The 22871-nt window shown below is 35.5% G+C and overlaps 1 protein-coding gene across 2 annotated transcripts in view; it reads left to right on the forward strand.

Annotated features, from left to right (window-relative positions):
* Positions 1 to 5526: 5526 nt before the first annotated feature.
* LOC120624954 (GAS2-like protein 3) overlaps positions 5527 to 22871 on the forward strand; it is a 110043-nt gene continuing 92698 nt past the window's right edge. For both annotated transcript variants that reach the window (XM_039891796.1, XM_039891798.1), the window contains exon 1: positions 5527 to 5739. The gene's annotated coding sequence lies outside the window, so the exon portion shown is untranslated. The remainder of the gene's footprint in view (positions 5740 to 22871) is intronic.

Here is a 22871-nt window from a genome sequence, read left to right on the forward strand (position 1 = left end):
CATCCTTCAACCTTATTTCGTACTTATTTCAGTTACACGTTGTATAAACTCATGTAACATCAGTGGCGAGTAGAGAATGTGTTCAGAATTTAATGAGTTTTCCTGATAAGTTAAAAAATTAAATGTTATTTGGATACAACTTCCTCTTAAGAATAACTTCCACGGAGTTAGACGCAGTAACTAGGACATATTATCGTAATATAAACCTTATGCCTTAGGGTTTAAAGGTGACTATATCCATGACTTGGAGAGGACTACTCATCTCAAAGACCTCACATGCGGTTTAGCGCTATTGTGCGCTCAAGTATTCGATAACATTGTTTTTGTTCGGATATAATCTGTCAAATTTTACCAAAATCTGCCGATGAACTTTGTCTCTTGATTTGATTACCTAACCACTTTGCTCACGGTTTTTTTAGATGTAAACGGCAGCGGGTGGGCTGGCTTAGTGGTTAACGCTCATGAAAACATGCTAATCCCAAACCTGAACTACAAATGCGTTATAGGTTTTTGTGTATCCAACAAACAAACCTATCTTAGGATTTTGAAAGGGCATTGTGCTTATATTGAAACTTATACCACGATATGCAGAAGAGACTCTCTGTACTTTACTACTTTCGGCAGTGACAGCAAACTTTGCGTCTGGGTTTCACCGTAGGACACTTTAAACCTTTATTTGTCTGCTCTGCTGCTGCGTTAAACTCCAGTTTACGACTACAAACAATCTAAACACTTAGTTTGCTTAAAATCTACCAGACATTACGAATAAATATTTAAAGGCAAGATTAAAAAGAGAATGTTACCTTTTACGTCTATAAACTTGGTCTTCTGCCCAAACAAATAAAATAATGAGTGTTGTGAGTCAGATCAGATTACAGAGTGCGATAGACCAAGCGTGGTTCATGCCGAACATCGCGTCGCGTCCAGAACAAAGTGATGCCGCGTAGTCGTCCTCAGACCGCTTTCAACTGCTCTTGCAGTAATCTAATAGTAATCTGAAGTCTACCATCAGTGTTAATATTAATTATTATAGCTACTGCCTACTGGGAAGCGGTGGTCGCACTTGCAGAAGGTTGCACAAGACTGTGGAATTTGGTATTTCCTACAAAAGAGCTTTGTCTAGCATTGGACTCCATTGGTTGATATGATGGTTATGATTGTGGCGGTCTCCGCAATACCTAACTAGATGGCGCTACAAAAATCCTGCATCGCGCTAGACAGTATATATACAATTTTCAAAGGTGAATGCTTGGACCTCAGTCCCCGAGTACGAACGAATCTTCCTATTGTTACGATAGAGCACATCAGCACAGCTCTCGATGATGACTGCTTACTGAAAATAAGGCCAAAGTTGAGCATTTTTTTGTGACAGAGCTCGTCCGTACTACCATGCTTTTTCTGCTAGCAAGCGGCGTTGCTGTGACTGTCTTGCTGTGATTGCACGTGGCACGTGAGCCTTAACACCTACGCTTCAGACTGATGGACACAGGGATGCACTTATCATTAGAACCATCTGCGTAGTCAGTCAATTATGAGTGTAAAACACAATGTACGATAAACTTCTTACGGACCATTGCTAAACTACTATCCTCACCCAGACATGAGCGCTCCGATGCAGACACACAGATTACGCGGTGAATCTAACAGCCTTCTTTTTGCGTCGGGGGTTATGAATAATACTGTCTGTATGCCTGTTTAAAGACGAATAATTAAAAATCCGCTATTTTAAGAGAAAGTAAACACTTAAGTAATAGATAAGAAAAAAATATATTTAGTTTTAACCAACTTCGATAAAAACGCATGTTCTTCTCGTTTACTTTTCTAAAGTACTAATACTTTCAATATCCCTACTAATATTATAAATGTCAATGTAAGTTTGTTTGTTACGCTTTCACGCAAAAACTACTTAACCTAATCATCATGAAACTTTGTACACATATTCTTGGAAGCGTTAGAAGTAATATAGGATACTTTTAATCCCGACATTCAGCTCGGTTCCTTTGGGAGAGGGGATGAAAGTGTTTGACGATTTTACACCATAACTCCGACAAATTATAAAATAGAGGTAGAGATAATATGTGTTTAATTTTGCCCAAACTTTTTGTAGATCTGAATTTGGTTGGAGACAGAGAACAGAACTCGTCAACGGACAGAATCAAACCCTTCATTTAAGGCTTAGCGATACTTAATATTTTTTTTAGAACTCCAACTAAATTGAAAGCCACCTCCAAAAACAAAATCAAACGCAGACGAAGTCGCAACAGCTATAAATTGCAGTTTCACGCGATTTCGTCAGTGAGTAACACCTAATTATTATTTTTCCTATACGAACTTTTTAAATCCACTATGCTAGAAAGTAATAATTTAAAACCATGCTACGATGCTATATTTTATGATCTGCAATTAGAGATTTAACAATGAAATTTTAAGTAAGTCTTTATGCACACATTTTTTCACAATGGACATAAAAACGCATCGTACTGTTTTTGTGTTGTTAATGAATACTACTCACCGGTAATTCATTATGTCATATTTTGATAAACGTTACGTTTCACTTTTTGTTTCACATGCGCGTCATTTTTGTCCGTAAGTAAGAGGAAATATTATACTTATGTACTTACCACGTACTTACTTACCTACCCAAAATTTACTGAGTAGTTTGTTAGTAGAAGTATCCCTATTCTCCGAAAACTTCTAAACAGAACTCGGTTGAATCGATATAAAGATAGATTGTGTTTTTCTGTCAAGAAATTCAAAGTAACATCTTCGAGTAGGAGTCTCGTTTGCGTTGTCCAACCCATTGCATCTTTGAGCTTCGGTCCCGGTTAAAACCTCTAATATCAGATAGTAATCATGTAAGCCTCGCACCGTAATTCGAGCAGCACGGTGGGTCGAAGCTCTTGTTTCTAAGGAGGCGAATGATGAAGTAAAAACAATTATATAAGAAAACATTTATCTAATGAAGAATTTTTCGAACTGCTCTGTGTGTAGACGGCTAGAAGATTTACAACACTTGTTGATCGGGAATGACCAGAATAAAAATGGGAGGGTTTCATTTATGAGGCGACACCTTCGTTATGACCGAAATCTTTCTTTGTCTATCTACTCTTCTTTCATTCCATTAACTTGCAGTAGTGTGCAAATAAAGAGTGTAAACAATTTTTGGTGATGTGTTTGTTGCAGCTCATTGGTGATAGGGATCTCGGAGTAAACAGTGCTAACCATGCCGTGTTGTGACGGCAGATCAGAAAACAGATGTCACCAGCCCTCTACCCGCAGGTGTCGTGTGAGGCGACTAAGGGTAAATCCTATGGTATTTAAGTCACTAGCTAATCTTAAGGATCTCGAAGTCCAAAGTGTTAACCATACCGTATGGTGACGGCATATTAGAAAAGAGATGTCACCAGCCCCCTACCCGCAGGTGTCGTGTGAGGCGAATAAGGGGCAGAGAATGAGTACCAGAGTCCTATGTTCTATTACTACCATCACTGGCTCGTCTGCCCAGTGTGCTGATTATGGACAAAACGGGGGAGTCCTTCAGTCCAGCAATTGACTGTTATAGGCTATTGATGATAAGGATCTCATTGTCCAGGATATTATGTTGCTGGCATGTTTTCAAGGATCTCAAAAAAAAAACATTAAAACTCACCTGTAGCCTATATGCCACTGCTGAACTCAAAGTCTCAACCGATCGGAGGGTTTGCCATAAATAATCACCACGCTGGGCAGACGGTTTGGTGTTCGCAGAAGATTTATTTTTATTTTTATTTATTTAGTTATTTTTATTTATTTGTGAACAATAACATATAAAAAACTTAACCGCTAATGAATGAAACGATGATCACTGTAAAAGTATGAAACTGCGTGTGCGCGCGCACACACGTGTGTGTGTGTGTGTGTGTGTGTGTGTGTGCGAGATGGTAGTATAGTAGCATAGAGGACGCTGCTGCCCGTTCTCCGTTACATTTCTTTAGTCGAATAGTAGGCGTGGTGACAACTTTATTCTGATCTGCCAAACGGCATGAAAACTCAACACTAATATATTACAAAGCGTGAAATGTACAAGCAAAAAATCCAGTCGACGGCAATGCGGATTGGCATTGGGTTTCAACGATCGAATTGGCAAACGACATAAACTGCGTACAACTTGTGGGAATGCACGACCCCGTGCATTGACTGCATTTGCATGAACTTTGTTTTTCTCTTTGGTAAAAGCGAATGCTTTCGACATTTTGCCGGCATTTTCAGTCGTCTGTTTTGTACTTGTGTACTGGGTAGTGGGTAATATGAACCCGGCGCGATTCCTGTAGAGTTAGTTAGCTATACTATAATATATGGATATAGGAAACGGTCAATATTATCCGAGTATTGTTCTTCGTGCTAGCGATGAGCGTACTCTTGGTATGTATCAAATTAAATGAAAAATGTTTGCGTGAATCCAACGTCATATGTTGTGTATAACTGTTTGTCCGTTTATATTATGTGGTATACCTAATAGGTATGTAATAACATTATCTGAATAAGTAACCTTGGTACTCTTTGCAAAGTCACCTAAAGCTATGTGTCGAAGTTTTGAAAAATCGATTGGAAGCTTGCCCTGATACACGGAAAGCCAAAACTTTTCAATGTGTATTTTTTGGATAGAGTTTATTGAAATCACAGATTAATTTTATTTGTATAAATTATAATGTTAACTTCGCTGGTATAGTAGTCGGCATGTTCTGCTACGGATCAAGAGGTTCTGGGTTCGATTCCCGGGGTTGGCCAATAGTGGGTAGGGATTGCGTTTTCCTGTCAAGAAGTTGTCGGTGCCATTTTGGTGTCAGAAAACTTACATTATCCACCCCGCGGACATGTCCTGTGAATTGTCCAGTATACACGGACGCCTTGGTTACTATAATGGACGTGATGAGATACAGCCTCCCTTGGAGCCGCGTGGAGGGACTATGGGTACTCGAAATCTCTTCCGCCTCTGAATGCCTGAAAGATGGAATTTCGGAGGCGGTGTCCTCAAAAAAGGATAGAAGTGGAACGTTACGATGATGATGATGATGATAAACGATAGATGTATGTATTATAAATAACTCAGGGTAACCCCACCCGAATTTTTTATATTTTTTATTTATTTATTTGCATCAGCTAACAAAACCCTTAAACTTACGTAAATACTTTTTTTTTCACGCCACCCTATGGCGACGGTCGACACGATGCCCTAAGGCGAAAAACAAAAAAGTCCCAACTGAGGAACGCGTCTTTATAAAGTACGTATCTAGAAGCAGCTGCTCTTCTATCATACGCAGAGGTATTTTCCGCAGCTCGACCCATTTGATGTTCAATTATTATATTCACACATTTCTTGTACGTTACCAGAATATAGCGTTTTATGTCATAACTCGATGTGAAGATACTAAGCTATTGTGTGTTTTGGCTTGGCTCATTCGACTAGGCTGTCTGCTACTGCAGACTGCAGTTAGTTCGCCTGGCTACACTGTCCGTGACGACGACGCCGCGCCGCCCGCTGTCATATTGCACGTAGCCGTTGTGCAGTGTACACGTGCAGTCGTCGTAACGCAGAACGCGCGGCGCCGGTTCGAATAATAACCGTATCGTAATAATTTACGCAAATTTCAAAGTTTCAAATTAATTAGTGAGTGAGAGTTTTTGTGACGTTAAAGCACTGTAGTGGAACAGCAGTTATGACTTGTGAGTGGAAAGAATACGCTCTGAATTGATATTTTGGTGAGTGTTTTTTCGGCTTTTATGGAGTTACTCGCATTTTTTTATGTCCGAGCGCTATTGTTTTTTGTTAACGGACGTTTTAATTACAGAGCTCTGATTATCTTTGTTACAGATTATGATAGCGTTAAAATTTTATTACTTACTTACCTTTCAAACTTTTAGAAATTTTTCATTTCATCCTGATACCTATTAACCCCAAGAAATTTACCCTTACCCTAGAAAAATTTAATAAATAAACTGAAAAGCCTCGTTGGTCTAGTGGTTAGCATGTTCAAGTACGGTCACGAGGTTCTCGGTTCGAATACCGGGTTTGCTACTTGCCAAGATATCTAGCCTAAGTTTTCGGGTTTTCATGTTTTTACGGTGCGATGTCCACCCTCACGCCTCAATGATGTTAATGAGTAATAACATGTGATGATAAATAATCGTTAAAGCCCACTGAGTACCGACCCGTATTTCTTCAACGTGGTGGGTTTATGTTCTACATGCCTCTCTCCTCTTATAATATTCGGAGGATAATGATCATAGTTCTCAATAGTTAGGTAGGTGAGGTGAATTAATTTTTTATAAAATGAATAATAAGATTCGGTACGTACCTAAATATCAAACAACTTACCTATTTTGAGATTTTAAATGTTAATGTCCAGGTAAACTAGAGATAAACATTTATCAAGTACCTACCTACTTAAGTCTATTTTTATGGTACTATAAAATTAGCATCGTAGGTTAGGTTAGGTCCTAACCTACGATGTCTTCCTACCTACCTAACATATAAATGTTGCTACCTAGGTAGGTAAAAGCCTAACTTTTAAACTACATATTCAAAATCAGATACATATTTAGGATTATCTAGTAGGTATTTTAGTGTACTATGGTTCATGTCAATTGTATTATCGATACGCGACGCCGCAATAAAAAAAAGCAACAACCTATCTAGGTACCTATGTACCTAATTAAATCTGTCTGGGTTGCATGTTCATCGCTAAATCACACATCACAAATTGAACCGAAAAATAAACAAACTTTCTTCAAAAATATGTAGAATAGGTATGTACCTCCCTAGTGCACACAAAAATGGTAGATACCTATTAGAGGTAAATTCCATAAGCTCACGGATTGTTCTTGACAATAGTTGATAACATTGCTTAACGGAGCTATTGTGTTATTTTTGTTCACTATAGGTTCTTATAACTATTTACCTGTACCTGCCTACATACCTTATTGATAAAAGTAGGTACCTACTTTTATCGAAAGTTACCTACCGAAAGTTTCCTTAATGGTTCATCGGTAGCTTTACATGCCTTCATAACCTAAAAACAATGTAATAAATACTACACACTCTATAGGTAGGTACTTTTAAGTTTACTGATGTAAATAACACACACGTGTGAAACCTAAATAAAATGACAATCCGAATGTACTTGCACATTGGAGTCTTTACAGCACCGCTGAGATGTTAGCTCCCTTTTGTGTTCTCTATCGACGTTATCTCGAAATACCTATATTTGAAAATTTTATTTAGGAATTGAAAATACTCAAGTTGTTTTTGAAATTAATAGGAAAAAAAAGATTTTAAGTACATAGGTCTTTTAATTACGTATAGTTCTTTAAATTATTATTATGCCACCATTTGAAAGGTTTAGTGGTTAAAAAATATTTTTTTAGCGATTTCGTACTGTGACATCGCCTTAATTATATTGATACTAGGTATCATCTCTTTGTCTAACAGAAATTCACGCCTTAGAAAAAACTTAATTCCCACCGTTTGGATGTATTCTAAACTACTTACTCTTAACCAGATCTTTTAATTAATCGAATGTAGATATTCCCTCATCAGTGGCGTGACTACGTTTCCTAACAGGGTATGCTTACAGCAGGAAAATTGCATAAATTGCGTTTTTCGGTGCTTTTGCGCATGTATGAAGTGCACGCCACTGTCCCTCATAAACTATGATTTTGGTTTTTCGAGGGGAGAATAAACAAATTCACAGTGCATATGTGGCTCGTCTACCTCTGCAGATATGATAATTACTTCAAATCAGTAACCCGCCTGCTGGCTTGATCGGTATCATCCGTACATAAAAAAAATATACACTGCACTCTTCTGTTTTCATTGGTGAAATTTCGTATTTAATTTTTTTTTTAAATTTTTGGGAAGTTAAAAAGTGTCTTGAGAACTTAAATGTCCTCGACTTTGAATCGATGATTACTTAACGTCGGGTGTGTTCGTTTACTTAAAATAAAGCTATAAAATTTAGGTGATAGCCCTCTTAAAATGTTTGTGCCGTACGTAGTTCCTTTACTTTATCGACCCGGTTTTAACTCTTCCTCCTAATTGGACTGCATACAATAACAAGTAACAGCTATAAGCATTCTTTAGAGGAAACTATATAACTTGGCCTCGAGAATTCAAACTTGAATTATAGTAATTAAATAATTAGATGTAATAGTTACCTAACTACTTTTAAATCAAACTCATTAATTATCTTCGAATTCACTTTTACTACTTACAAAATGTTTGCTTACAAGCGGGCAAGATGCTCGCTAAAAGTTGTTAGTTTAACTACCCCACCAACTTACGATCCTGCTAAAAAAGTTATAACGGTATGTAATGTACATACCTATGATTTAGCCCTTGACTGCAATCTCACCTAACCTGTTAGGTAGTATGGTAGTCGTACCTCTAATCGGTTTCTACGCGACATCGCACCGGAACACTTTATCGCTTAGCGACACGTCTTTGTCGTTAGAGTGGTAACTAGCCACGGCCAAAGCCTCCCACCAGACCAGACCAAAGAAAATTTAAAAATTGCTCCTGCAGGGAATCGAACCCGGGACCTCCTACTTAAATTCACAGGGCTCACCGTTGCGCCATGCAGGTCATCAAAAATCTGTATGCTCATATCGCTTACACCAGTAACTTGTGCAAGTAGCTTGCACCGGTCATCAACAGCCAATAACAGTCCACTGCTGGTCCAAAGGCTTTTTCCAAGGGGAGGGTTTGCGGGTTGGTGATCACAGTAGATAGTAGTAATAGCACAGAGGACGCTGCTGTCGTTCTCCTTTATATTCCCTTATAAACCAGGAGGAGCGGTGACAACTGTATTCTGATCTGCCGTAAACATACGGCTTGCACAAGTAACATGTGCACTATGTTAACGGACGACGTTTACATTTAACAGTATAGCGAGAAGCTCGTGTTAGACTTACGCCAGTGTACTTGAATGTGGAAACGCGGAAGATTGCATGAAATTGCCTCTGTTCCTATGGTACTCTGTAGATTTTGATGGGAGACTGTATTTGTTTCACACCGGGTGATCTGCCTGCTCCCTATCATCTAAATTTAAAAAAAAAAAGATAATTTTCTTCTGTTTTTATTATTTTTGCATTGGTGAAGTTCAAGTCTCAAGTCAAAAGTCTTGAGAACTTAACATCTTATACTTGACAAAGTAATAGACATAAACCGTATCGGGCCCAATCAATGCTGCGGTTGGAAAAAGTTAATTATAATTTTGATAACCAATAAATTAAGAAAATATCTTTAGCTGTATCTGGTAATTGGTGTATCTTTACTGGGGAACTAATTTATTAACATTAAATCGTGTAATAACGATTACTCTAGGTCAAATTTAATTGATTTTGCACTTTTTACGACGTACTCCAAGACAGTTCTGTCCTAGTCTTTATCATAATAACATTAATATTCTGGAATCTATACCAATAAATAAAATTGTAGTGACGGTTTAAAAACTGAGTTAGTTTTAAAACTGTCACTGTTTTAATACGTTCTAATGAGACATTTTATTAACTTGGAAGTTACGAAAATATTACACACTTATTGTTTAAAGTACATTGTAGCTAAATTCCATAATAATCAAAGCATGGCGAATAGCAGTTGTTACCTATTTGGCTGATTAATTTCACAATATACGGTAAACAAACGCGTTAGAATGACGTTTAACGAACCAACGCGAAATTATCAGTCTGTGAACACACATCCACTTTTATACATTATTTTTATTTTAAAACATGGTTCTTAATTCTTGAGAATACAGGTCGTATTGCAAGATGCTATACGCACATCCCTGATCTAATATGTACCTGCCGTAAATGGACCTAGTAGTTTTTACCGTCTGCCCGAATGCCATCTCCTTATGTGGCTGCAGGCCTGGTACTTGCAAGCAAAAACTTGACAAAATAAATGGCCTCCTCCATTGGTCCTAGTGTTTTGAACCCGGAACCTTTGCGTACATGCCAGTGTCAGGATGATAAGAAAGATAAATCCACGATAAATCAGGTTGTAATAAGTAAGGCGCTTGTGCTATAGGTTTACTAAGTTTTCTCTTCAGGATTATGCACGTATCGAGAAACTAGGCGCAGGAATTTTGTACTAGTGTTAATTGACGTTGAATTATGATCTTTATTTATGAAGCGCAACGAGACGATTGCTCGTATGTTTGTGTACTTTATTTATGTTAGCAGACATTGATTGCATTTTATCTGTATAGAGATTATGTGTTTTAGTGCGTGTACCAATTTATGCCAGCAAAAAACATTTGCACTTGCAAATACTTAATAGATAGTATAGTCAAATTGATAGCTACAAAAACGCATTGAGAAATTCAAGTGGAAAAAATACTTTACTCATTAAAACCTGTAAAGTCCATTCGATACTTTTTTGATCCAAATGATACGTTAGACAGGTGTAACCTTCGTCGATGTATTATGAAATTAGTATAGAAAAAAAACTAGGTCCAATCGCATTTATTAATAATGAAATCTAGATTTTGCAGTTAGCGGGTATTGCGAAAACATTCGAATATACCTGTGATTGTGCATAAGCATATACCTATGATTGTGTTCGTAACTACGGACTTACGGACTAGCCACTGACACTTAATTTATCAACTATCAGTTAGCTATTTCCCATATAAAAATATTGTTTACATTAAAGTTTGTGCCAGTTTGGAGATTGTTTTAATTGTATCATACTACCAGCTAGAAATACTTACTAGAGAGAACTAAAATTCAATTATTATAACTATTATCACTATATCTGGCATTTACGAAAAAATATTTGTCACCCAATATTTAGATAATATTTCCATATTAGGTTTGTATGATGTTATACTTTGTAAATTATTGACATGATTCAATGATCAAGGAGGGAAATAATAAACGACTGCTATTGATGATTTCACGTTTATTACTACTTGGTGATAGATCATATATTAAATAAGCGCACCTCACCTCCCCACATCAATATCTTGATTCTGCTTTAGATCTCTTCATTTATGATAAAACGTATGTATATAGTAGATATAAGCCGAACATAATTGTCTCTATTGCTCGCTGATTAACACTGAATTTTCTTCCACTTAAACTTTCGAACTTAAGACTTGCGGAGCTAAACTAGGAATGGAAAGAGGGCATTTAGGTCGGATGTACTGAGAGAGATTCTATGACGTCATCTCCGCACCGGAAAACGAAACGCATTGTCGAAACTTGAAAAACACCAAGTAACCTAAACAGAAGCCATCAACACCATGTTTTTGACGTAGAATTCTAAGACTGTAGTCTATCGGTTGAGATAATGATGATATGGATGATAGGTTATGGGTAGGTATATTATATAAATCATTCAGATAATTTGACTGACGATATAATACTATCAAATCACTTTAATTACCTTTTGCTGCCGCTCCATATTCTATAAAGGGTCTTCATTTAGGGGAACTGTGATCATTTTATAACAACTTACCTGATGAAATCCTTTAGATGTCTCAATAAGTTCAAATAAAACGTAAGCCCATTGAAAAATCCTATTATAATATTAAGGATTACATTAATGATAAAACATTGGTTATGAAATGCTTTAACTTCATAGCTAAATATTAACTCAACTGTGAGATGGTGATAACAACAAAAAGCCTGGCTAAGTTTGTTGTGGGCTCTTCTTAGACCAGGGCGCGTTTGGATGCAGCGAATTTCAGTTATCACCATCACCTAACATTAGTGTTAACATGTTAAATGTATGAAAACTTCATAAGTGCCTGTGGTAAGGTCTACATAAATAAAACATTTTTAAATTAGAATTTAAATGAATGCCCTTTAGATGTTTAGATATCACCTAACATTTAAACTAAAAGTAAGCCTGTTTATTTAACATTTAGATTTTTTTTGGTCAAATAACTACTGCTACATATTCTGGTAGCAAAAAGTGCACACTGGTTGATTTTCAATCTCGTTATGAATTTCGCTGGTCACGCGTGAAACCTGTTTTAACTCAAGGCGTCTGAGCTGGAATTACTTTGCGGTTCCTATTAAGAACTTTTCTGATTGGTAATTATGTAGTGCTAGTCAAGGAAATGTAGGATTATAAGACAATCCGATACCTAGGGCTAGAAAAATGGGGACAACATAGTGGCACCTACCTATTGTAGGTAATTATTTTCCTGGCTGTTTCTTATTATAGGATATAAAATAGATTACCATGTAGATATGCCAGTATTTATACCAAAATTTGAAGACAACCGTACTTCTCATTTACAAGTACGTAGGTACAGTAAAATATAGATATCACAACTTAATTTAATCCCTTTCACTAGTTTCATGTTTAAATACAAATCAAATATTAAATTTTAAACTAAATATTTATTGATTTAGTCTACCAACGCAGCTACATGATTAGAACAATAATTTGAAATGAACATTGAAACGTATTAATTAAGATAAAATTCAGTGAAAGCTATCAAGTCTTTGGATAAATGTTTAAAATTTACATTTTATTAAGGATCTTTATTAAAAGTCCAAATCGCAATTTTATGCTTTCATTTTTATTTTTTAGCGATTGTACTGCATATTTGTGCCAAAATTGAGTCGATTTCACCATCTTATAATACCTTAGCAAGGTCTTATGAAGGTCTCCGAAAGAACACTACTCTTCAGCGGACAGGAAATTGCAAGCAGTGTTAATAGCAATAATGCAATTAAGTATTGTGGTTTCCCACGTTATGGTACATAACGTGTTTCGTACATAAAAAGTTGGTTATACATTTTATACTAGGTATGGTATAACTCCAGAGTGTATCATAAGCAAACTTAGGACGGCTTAGTCAAAACCTGTGGTCTGATAAATGCATGCTCAACCACATAAGTTGTATTTCTTCCTATATTTTGTTCTGACAAAGTCGCTCTTACTTGAATTATATTCAGCTTTGTTTAATAAAACATTGAAATAATGATTTCTTAGCTCCACCATCAGATTCTGCTATCGATCTCACTACCGTTCGCAAAGAAAACCAAATAACAAACATATGTTTATTAATCAAACATCTGATTAGATATCATCAAGTCAGCTTCTCATGGACACTTTTATATTGTAGAGTCAAATGGTTTATACACATGTACCCAGAACGCGATCCCCGTAACGCGACCCAATTCCTGAATAGTTCGTAAGAGTTGTTTGTAGGTAAGCCGAAAAATATTCATGTTTCTATAAAATCTATCAAGACAGGTTGTTATTTCAATTATGATAAACTTAATTACATTATACTTAATTAATTGTGTTTTGTTTTGTTTAAATGATACGTTATTTTGCCTTCAAGCTTGTTACTAGTTAGTAGCTAACATTACAACTTCTTTGATTGTCAGATATCGCGACCTATACCAACTCGGTTTTGTGTTATCATCTATTTCTTCGTGCATTGGAAACTATAAGTCGCTACAAGCTAAATTAAGAGCACTTGTCGTCACTTTAAGCCCAGCGGGAGAGATACTCGTAAGAACAGTGTTTACGTTTCATGTCTAATAGTAAGCTACTCCCTGGCAGCGATTTTGTCATTAATTACTTTCTATTTTTGGTTTCACTATATTATTTCTCAATGTATGTTAATCTCATTACCCAAGAGCAAACCTCTTTCGTAATTCATCGCTTAGATTTAGTTTTTTTTAATACTTAATACTTTAGGATAGGTTCTTAAATATTACTTTTTATGGCTATAAGTCTAACGGCGACACTGCATTTGTGATTTCTAACTTTATTAGCCATTTCTTAGTAGGTATGTTTAATAATAAGATAAAAAGTTTCGTGGGAGTACCTAAGCTAATTTGGATGATAAATCAAATTTATAAAATTTATGAAATGGATTTAATATTTCCTCCAGGTGTTGGAAAAAAACACTATAATAAAAATTATAAAATAAAATATGTGTTTTTGCAGTATAATAATCTTATTTAGGTAATGAATTTGCACAGTATCCATGAATAGCATAATTATCCTCGTATTTACTAATGGACACTTGGATCGTTACGAGATTACCTGGGGTTTGTTTTAGTAATGTATCTAAGCCCGTAAGACGCCGTATAAAACAGGCCTCCAGCTACGTAATTTGGTTTTCATCGTGGCGTATTTAAAAAAAGTTGTCGTAAGCTAATATAATATATAAATAAATAAATAAATAAATAAATATACTACGACAATACACACATCGCCACCTAGCCCCAAAGTAAGCGTAGCTTGTGTTATGGGTACTAAGATGACTGATGAATATTTTTATGAATTATATTATATACATAAATACTTAGAAAATACATATAAACACCCAGACACTGAAAAACACTTAATGCTCATCACACAAACATTTTCCAGTTGTGGGAATCGAACCCACGGCCTTGGACTCAGAAAGCAGGGTCGCTGCCCACTGCGCCAGTCGGCCGTGTAATATAACCCTTAGACAAAGTAAAATCTATAATAGAGAAAAGATAAATTGTTTGTAAAAGTATCTGTAGGTACCTTGATTGTACCAAGTCACTTTTAATTATTTACTTATCATATACATTTATTTGTCGTATGGTCTTAATATCCTATTTATACCGACATCTCAGCTAGTGACATCAGTTAGGTTCTTATAAGGTGCATCATTGTAATCGTATTATGTATTATTATGTAACAGCGTCAGACGACCTTGTCTCGTGGGAATCTCGGTTTACCTCTAATCTTTTTGTATATTTTAATCGGTTTTTATCTTTTTTTATTTCTTAAACGTCTTCATTTTGTACCGGAAGTCATTTATCTGTCAGGGCCATGACGTACCTAGGTAGAATATTTTTTTAATTACTTAACTAATTCCTTCCTTGCATAGAAAGCTTGGTATTGCTCAAAGAAAAGTATAAACTATATGATAAATAATTCTGTAAAACGCTGCTATCTATAAAAAAAGTAGTGAAACATCAGACTCGTTTTTGTTTCGAGTGGTTTAACAAAACTGAAAATCCTAATGATGATTGAATATATTGAGTGATTGTTTTCTTGGTTTCAATTGGTAACTCATGATCTTTTTAAAATATCCATTTTTTAAAAAGATCTGTTAAAATACTTAATTCTGATACCTATAGCGACGTCGGTGTAATATATTCGGAGAGCGTCGCGGGCGCAGCGCACGAGCCGCAGGAAGTCATTATTAAGCCGCAGTTCCGCACCACCTGTCACCCATCGACGTTTCGGCTTGTTGCCAAACAATACTACCAGCGTGCGGAATGATAATAAAATAATAATATTCTTGTTGTGCCATTAGTGCAATTAAAGTAGTATCCGCCCCAATCTAATCCGTCACCAGTTCAACTGATATCTGAGACTAATTGAGTTGTTTAGTATTTTTATTGATTATTGTCTGATTGAATACCTACTAAGCTAGAATAATAAATAATTACCGTAAAAAAAAAATTAAATTTGTTTCTATACAACAACGATTTCAAATAAACGAGATCGTCTGATTCTGTCATCGTACCCTTAATAATTAAATTTTTCAAAAATTCTGTGAACATCTTTCAATTTCATCAGAAGTTCAGGGTAAAGACAGTACAAATTTAACTGACGAACATGAGAAAGCTTTGTAGAAGATGAAATCTATAAAAAGGGCTGGAGTTAGAGTGAAACTTGAAAGCTAAGTGTTCCAAGATCCGTTTTACGATACCAATGATTTACCACTAGTGACTAGTCTGGCTACTACCGCGTCTAATATTTACAGACATACCAACTACCAACTTAATCTTTGGTTACGAGTCTTTTTTTCATATAGCGTAGTGGTCTAATAGGACAGACCCTTTAAAATATTATATATTTCATGGTAAGAACGTATCAGGCGTTGTTGCGCCACGTACATTTAAAAAAGTATATAATACAGCATATTATGCTTTATAGCTATGCCCAGAAAAAGGTAGCCTTGTGCCAAACGCTATATCAAGGTCAGTTTAACCGCTAAAAGAGCAAACAGCCAGAACAATTTCAGATAAATATCCGTAGCCAACTTGTTGGCTTTTTTGTCGCTTCTCAGAACTACTGAAAAAAACTTGCAGCAGTATATTGTCCCACTTGAGCACATTTGGGTCACTTCTCTTCCGTCCGTCACAATACACCGCAGTTGAAAAACTGGTTGACTGTTGACTGCTCCAGAAAATACGGCTGGAATAGAAAAATTGACGCGTTAGAGACAGGTTTGTATACTTCCTGGTTTATGAGTTATCACTAATCTCCTATGTGTAGCTATCTGTATATCGGCTTAGAAAGCTGCAACTTTTTGTGGCGCTCCTTTAGTTCTTATAACTAAAATTGCTTATTAATTTGTAATTTTATGATGTAGCAGGAAGTTAGGAAGTTTTGGCGCATAACTTAGGGATATCAATCACTAAATCAAGGTTTTCTTACTAAAAAAAATGGGCCTCGGTAAAAAAGTATACCAATTCTACAAGTTACATTAACAAGGTTGGTATTTTACTAACAGCTTAAATTATGTTTCTTCGACAAAGATAAAAAATACTCTTCTATTCAGGGAGGTCTGAACATAAATATGAGCATTAAGGAATTGCGAAGCCGTTGTAGTGCGAAGCAAGATGTTATTTCTATCCCTTTCAAGATTCAATTGTTGTTACAACTTACAATCGCACTTCGATCATGGAGGACTTAGTCGATGTAAATATATCAAAGATGAGACCACAGGAGATGCTAGGATACCAAAGCAATCTGATAAACCAATAATTGAAGCCTCAGTAAATGTATTCATGAATATGTATATACAAAATCGACGTCCATTCAAATTTTAATCTACGGATAGTGTTGTCACGCTGTATCTATCATCTTATGTGATTAAGATTTTCGTATAAAAAAATGTAGATTTCTGATTAACTTCAAAGATTAATTTTGGGCGCTAGAGGGTTGAATGGTTTTTTACTACTAGTCTACTAGATTAAGGGATACTCCACCCCATTTAAATCCATTGCAACATACATTGAAGTTTAAGCTTGTCGCCCCAGTATTTTGATAGCTTCCACCCATCGAAAATAAAGAACAAATTCACAACAGACTTGATTATAGCAAACAATAGTAGTCCTTCAATCTGGTTTATTAAACCATTGTCTTCCTATGATATGTTTAAAGCAAAACATCCCTTAAAACTTGTGCAATAAGTGTCAGGATTTAAGTACGATTACGCTCTCGAGAGTGTAGTCAGGTAAGGTAGGTATGCTGCTTTCTTTGCGCTGCACTCGGCGCTCTCGGCGTAAATATTTCAAAGTTGCCAGTCGTGTGCCATTGTTTTAATGAACTCCTAGACCGGAGGAGTTCGGGTTGCTCACTACTGCAGTACTGCCTATTTAAGTAACTACATGCTCGTAGGCTATATTATCTTTCTCAACAAGCTTTTATTAGGGACAAACAAAAAGATTATTATAGTTGAGTGATTAAGCCGCTTTTGGTGGGGTTTAACTACTACTTTTCTTATTACTATTATTCCAAAGTCCTGCCAACTTCACTTGTACATTATTGGATAAGAATTTTAAATATGATACTCCTCACACATCTTCTGACCCGTAACACTTGGATATAAATTAATTACAGTTCTGTTTCACAGTAGAGGTTGCACGTTATTATAAATCTGGGTACCACCGCTATATTAAAGTATTTATTGCTTAATAAAAGAACTGAACATCTGGCTGCATTGATAATACAAAAACTAAACTTGTCCGTTGTTTCACGTATTTTAAGTAAATAATATAAATTCTTTGCTTTCTCTTTAATTTAAGTGCGCTCTCAAATATGTGTGGTTTGTGATAACCCACTTGTGACCTTCTTAATAAGTGTTTTCCTTATAAAATGTAATAGCGTTTTTATCTTTTGTTTTAAATTTTGCTCCGTTAATTTATTATTTTGTAACTGTCACAAAAACAAGACCAACGAATTTTATGTACTCTTCAATCTTGTGTTTTTTTTCTGTTACCCAAAAGACCAGACCGTATCCAAAGGTTATCGGTCTGTACCTACATCACCTACAATACACACAAACTAACTCTGGTCTTTAATGAGTTTATTCGTTTTAGCTTATCTCGAACCTGACAAACGTATTTTGACCCGACTTGGATTGTCACCATCCGTTTAAAGTATTATTAGTTATTGACAAGCTAAAATGTTATTCGTTTATACATATCATGCTTATTATGCATTATTCCCTAAGTATATTCTTTTTTATTCTTTTCTATAGACAGTTATTTTAAAATAATCCTTCTTAGTAGCTCCCGTTGATTTTGGATACTCCTAGATTTTCTGTGTAACTTGTTTTAAACAAATATTACCATATAGTTTATGCCTTGTTATTATTTAAATTTCGTCCTTCAAATCCCTGATAATAAAGTCAAGAAAGTTTGATTTTTTGTTTGAATTCTTTATTGCAAACATTAAATTTCTAACAGAGAAACCTAAAAGCTAGATTAGGTGTGCAAAGGCTGTCTTCTCTATAAAGCGATCTCTCGGACGTGAGTAATTTCTATGGAAAGGGTTGGTGCGGCCATGAAAATTTAGGCCTTTAATAATTACAAAAAAAAAGAAGTGATTGATAAATAAAAAATGTTCATTTTGGAAAAGAAAATGTGCTGTTACCTCGCTATAAAATTTGTCATCCGGACCGGTATAGTGGCAGTTTTTAGTTCATTACAAAAAGTTATACTTGACTTTAATAAGTGCCTACCTACTTATCATTAGTTACTTAATTAAGATGTTAAATAAACATTTATCTAGTTAGGTATTTATTTAACTTACTTAAGATAAACATTCAACACGAACCGGTATCAGTTGTGTAGTATGTTGTGTTTAGGTTAACAGGCTCTTGCGGCAAATCTCTCCGACCGCAAACAATATCCGTGTAATCCATATTGTCTCATGTCTGCGTTCTCGATTCACCGATCAATTCATTAAGCTCCTTACCCATTTGCTATTGGCGGGTGAGAGACAAGGAGAGAAAAACAATACCTTAATTGAAGTTGGATTTAGTTTTTTAATTCAAGCGCAGAATACCTACCACTTTCTGGAAAGTCGAATTGTAAACCTTACAGAAGTCAAACAAGCGCACGCGCAATGCTCGGCTCTTCTGCATCGCCACAAGAACAAGATTCTCAACCTAGGCTTTCGACATTTTGTCATTTTTTTAAATGACATTTTTCCGTAAAACTGAACGGATGACCAAACTCCTTTAAAATAGCATTATATATTTGCGGTATGATAATACGGTACGGCTGATAAATTTATATATGTCAGCGGATATACAAATGACAACCTGATTTAAAAAGTTGGGTTAAACTTAACTTAGTTTCACATCACAAACTAATGAAGATTATTCCAATAATAGGTACGTACTGATTTGTATTTTTAAGTGCTCATTACAAAATTCTGTCTCAAATAAACACTTATTCTTTTATTACTTTTTTTTAAACAAAAAATATGGTTATTTGACACTTTTATTATTTTACAAATTCCTTCCACTTTTTTAACTGTTTAATCTCCTTCTTTCAGTCTGGATATTTGTTACTATTTAATATCCATCCATTTAATATTGCAGTTTATAGTCCGACCGTTGCACGGGGCTTGCGTGGTTTATATCTGTGGTTTATATGCTCGTAAAACCTTTCTAGGGAATCTTGGTATCGAGTTTAGTCGCAGGATATTGACCGAGCGCCGTCGAGCACCGAGAATTTTATGCGCTCCTAGTAAGTTGTTAGTCGTCAAGCACTTAAATCTTAGAATGCAAGTTAATTTATTCTAACCAACATTATAAATGCGTTAGTGTGTTTGTTTGTCCTTCCTTCATGCCTCAACTTAGCTACCAATCAACTTGGTTTTTGGCATATTGTTCATTGAAATGACGGAGAGTAATGTAGGCTACTTTTTAACCTAGTAAAACAAACGACTCCTACGGGATTTGTAAAAAATCGTAATAAGCGCGGGCAACAGTTATTTTTATAATATTTTAATTATGTACTCAAGAGTCAGACTAAGAACACTGGAGAAGGTGAGTACATCTGACTCTCTGAATTATCCAAATAAGAAATGAGGGTCCAAAGAAGAATCAGATTTACCGACATGCCTGGAAACCCAAAGTGCCGAGTTAAATTGACTGCCCGCTGAAAGACGCAGGTTTAATAGACCCCTTTTAGCCGTGGACAATAAATGGAATAATGGAAAAAAAAGCTGCAACACAAACCTTCATCGTCCAATGTTCCCGAAACGCTGAAGACCGTAAGAAGTGGAGGCGCATCGCGGGGGCTACTGTAGCCAGAGAAAATGTATCATCGTCAACCACGACTACTCTGTTAAGAGTGAACGACTAAGGAGGAGCCGTGGACGGACCTTATAAAGCAATTCAGTCCCAGAGATTCGCACACGCCGAACCAGACAGATGTGTTTAAATGAAGCCCATACTCTGGAACCCATAGCCATGCAGGGGGCATGGTATTTCATAATGATTGTAAAACCTGGATAGAAAAATGCCTATGTTACTCTCCAACCTTTCACCTAACTCTGTGCCAAAATCAAATTAATTGGTTGCTTAGTTAGGGTGGAGGAAGGATAAACAAAAAATTATACTCACGCATTTATGATATTAGTAAGGATTAACATTAAACTCTGTTTTGTTAGCTGGAAAACTTACATTCGCGTCGCATGCATACTGAAATTGAAACGAAATTTTTGATGAAACATTCACATTACTTGTTTAAGTATTCAAGGAAGTTTTTCTTTAAGCTCTTTGCTTTTAAACTGAGCTTTTAAAAGACTTAACTGACTCAACAAGAATCAGTACATACTCTTATATAAATACAAAGATGGTACCCATATGAAATGATAGTAGATTCACTTTAACGAGTATCCAATGAGTATAAAATACTGACAGGCCATCAAAGCGCCACAAAGCACTTTAAACTTCGCAACTTCCCAACCACCCACGTTCGGCTTCCCACTCGACATACCCTATTGTCTCCTTTTACAAAGAAAATTAACTTTAAAACTGTACAAATGATAACCCGTATTACCACCACACAAGGCTCAGTACACCCTTTGATTTACCAACATAAACTTAAGATAATCGCATATACTCACTAGTGTGCACCGCAAGTATCGCATTTATTATGCGATCAAAACCAATTGTTTAATTAATTATTTAATCAGTTCTTGACCCTCGACCGCTTAAAATATAAGGACTATCAATTATTATTGATGCCAAAAAGAAACTTGTTGTATCCTAATTTTTTAGATAGAGATAGTTTATGTCGGTACTCAGTTCAATGTTCAGAATATATTGAATTTGGTAGTCTGAGAAATATTCTGAGATCAAAGACTACCAAAACACTTACGGTTTTTATATCTCTGCAATCCTTCTGTATCATAAAAGCAAACTTAAGTTTGTTGATTTGTAGTTTTTTACGCAACAATTTGCACATTTATGTATAAACATTAGATTGAAGAAGCAACTACAATGCGTATACAAAATCATAGCTTAAATACAGCGCACTTTTCACGTGCGGTGCGTGCTATTAAATGTGCGATCTTCAGTTCAAAGACATGTATTGTACCTCCTTGGTAGCCGATCAATTGAACAGCGTAGCAGATTAGTTTATTGTCTATGTAATGTTGAAACGTAATTGAAGTACCTAATGGACTACCATTTTTGCATACACGATATTTGTTATGCAATTTGATAAAGTAATAGTTAAGTTATTTAGTAATTATCATTAATATTTGGAATTTGTTGCAATACAGTATACATATCTACACTAGTCAACAATTTATTGAGAAAAACGTCTTAATCCAGTAAATATAAACAATAATTTTACACCACCGGATTGTTCTCGATCATTTTAGCCTAATCCAAAAGTTGTCGGGCAGAGATAGCTATATATATAGTATAGCTATCTCTGCCAGACAACTTTTGGTGTATTACATAACTACTTTAAAATAAATATATAAATAAAAAAAAGCACAAATAACAAAAATAAATCTAACTACTACTGTCTTTAACTTTTACTTACGGTCACTAGTTTCTACTGTCTTAATCCAAATTCAATGACTTTGTCACAGGATTTTGTTTAAAATAGAAGTTCGAGTCATCTAGTAACGTATTAAATATAGAAAGAAAAAATAACGAAACGTTTAAAAAAAAACAAAAACTTGACTCAATTTTAGTAAAAGGGCCTTTTAAGCCTGTACCGTTTACGCATTAAGTGGTAAGGACTTCAGTCTCTGCACCTACCTCAAACATTTTGGAGTTATGCATGTTTTAAACAATGAAATCACTTGTCTCAACGGTAAAGGGAAACGTAGTGAGGAAACCTGCATGCCTGAGACTTTTTTACAAGTTCTCAAAGTTTTGTGAAGGCTACTAATCTCCAATTGACCAGCGTGGTGGACTAGGGCCTAAACTCTTCTTATTGTTAAATGATTCCCATATCATACAATTATTTAATTTTATGTATTTTAAGGCCCAACTTGAAACTAAGAATTAATACAAGAAAAAATAGCATATTCACCAATAAGTAGCCGCTAATAAACCTTATCATAAGATAACACAAAAAGTGACAGCAAATGAATAAATTCATTGATTTAAAATGTTGCTTTTATTAACTAAGAGTAGTGTGTAATATACACATTTTTATTTACCTTTATTGTAATCTTTTTATGTAGGTGGATATATGAAAACATATAATACCTTTAAGTAATAAAGGCATATGCAACAATTAAGAAATAATGTGTTCATAATGACGATTATCATTCGGTTCTACCACAGGACACGAATCTCCTCTCAGAATCAGAAGGG

This window comes from Pararge aegeria, chromosome 7 (assembly GCF_905163445.1).
Source record: "Pararge aegeria chromosome 7, ilParAegt1.1, whole genome shotgun sequence".
Lineage (NCBI taxonomy): Eukaryota > Metazoa > Arthropoda > Insecta > Lepidoptera > Nymphalidae > Pararge > Pararge aegeria.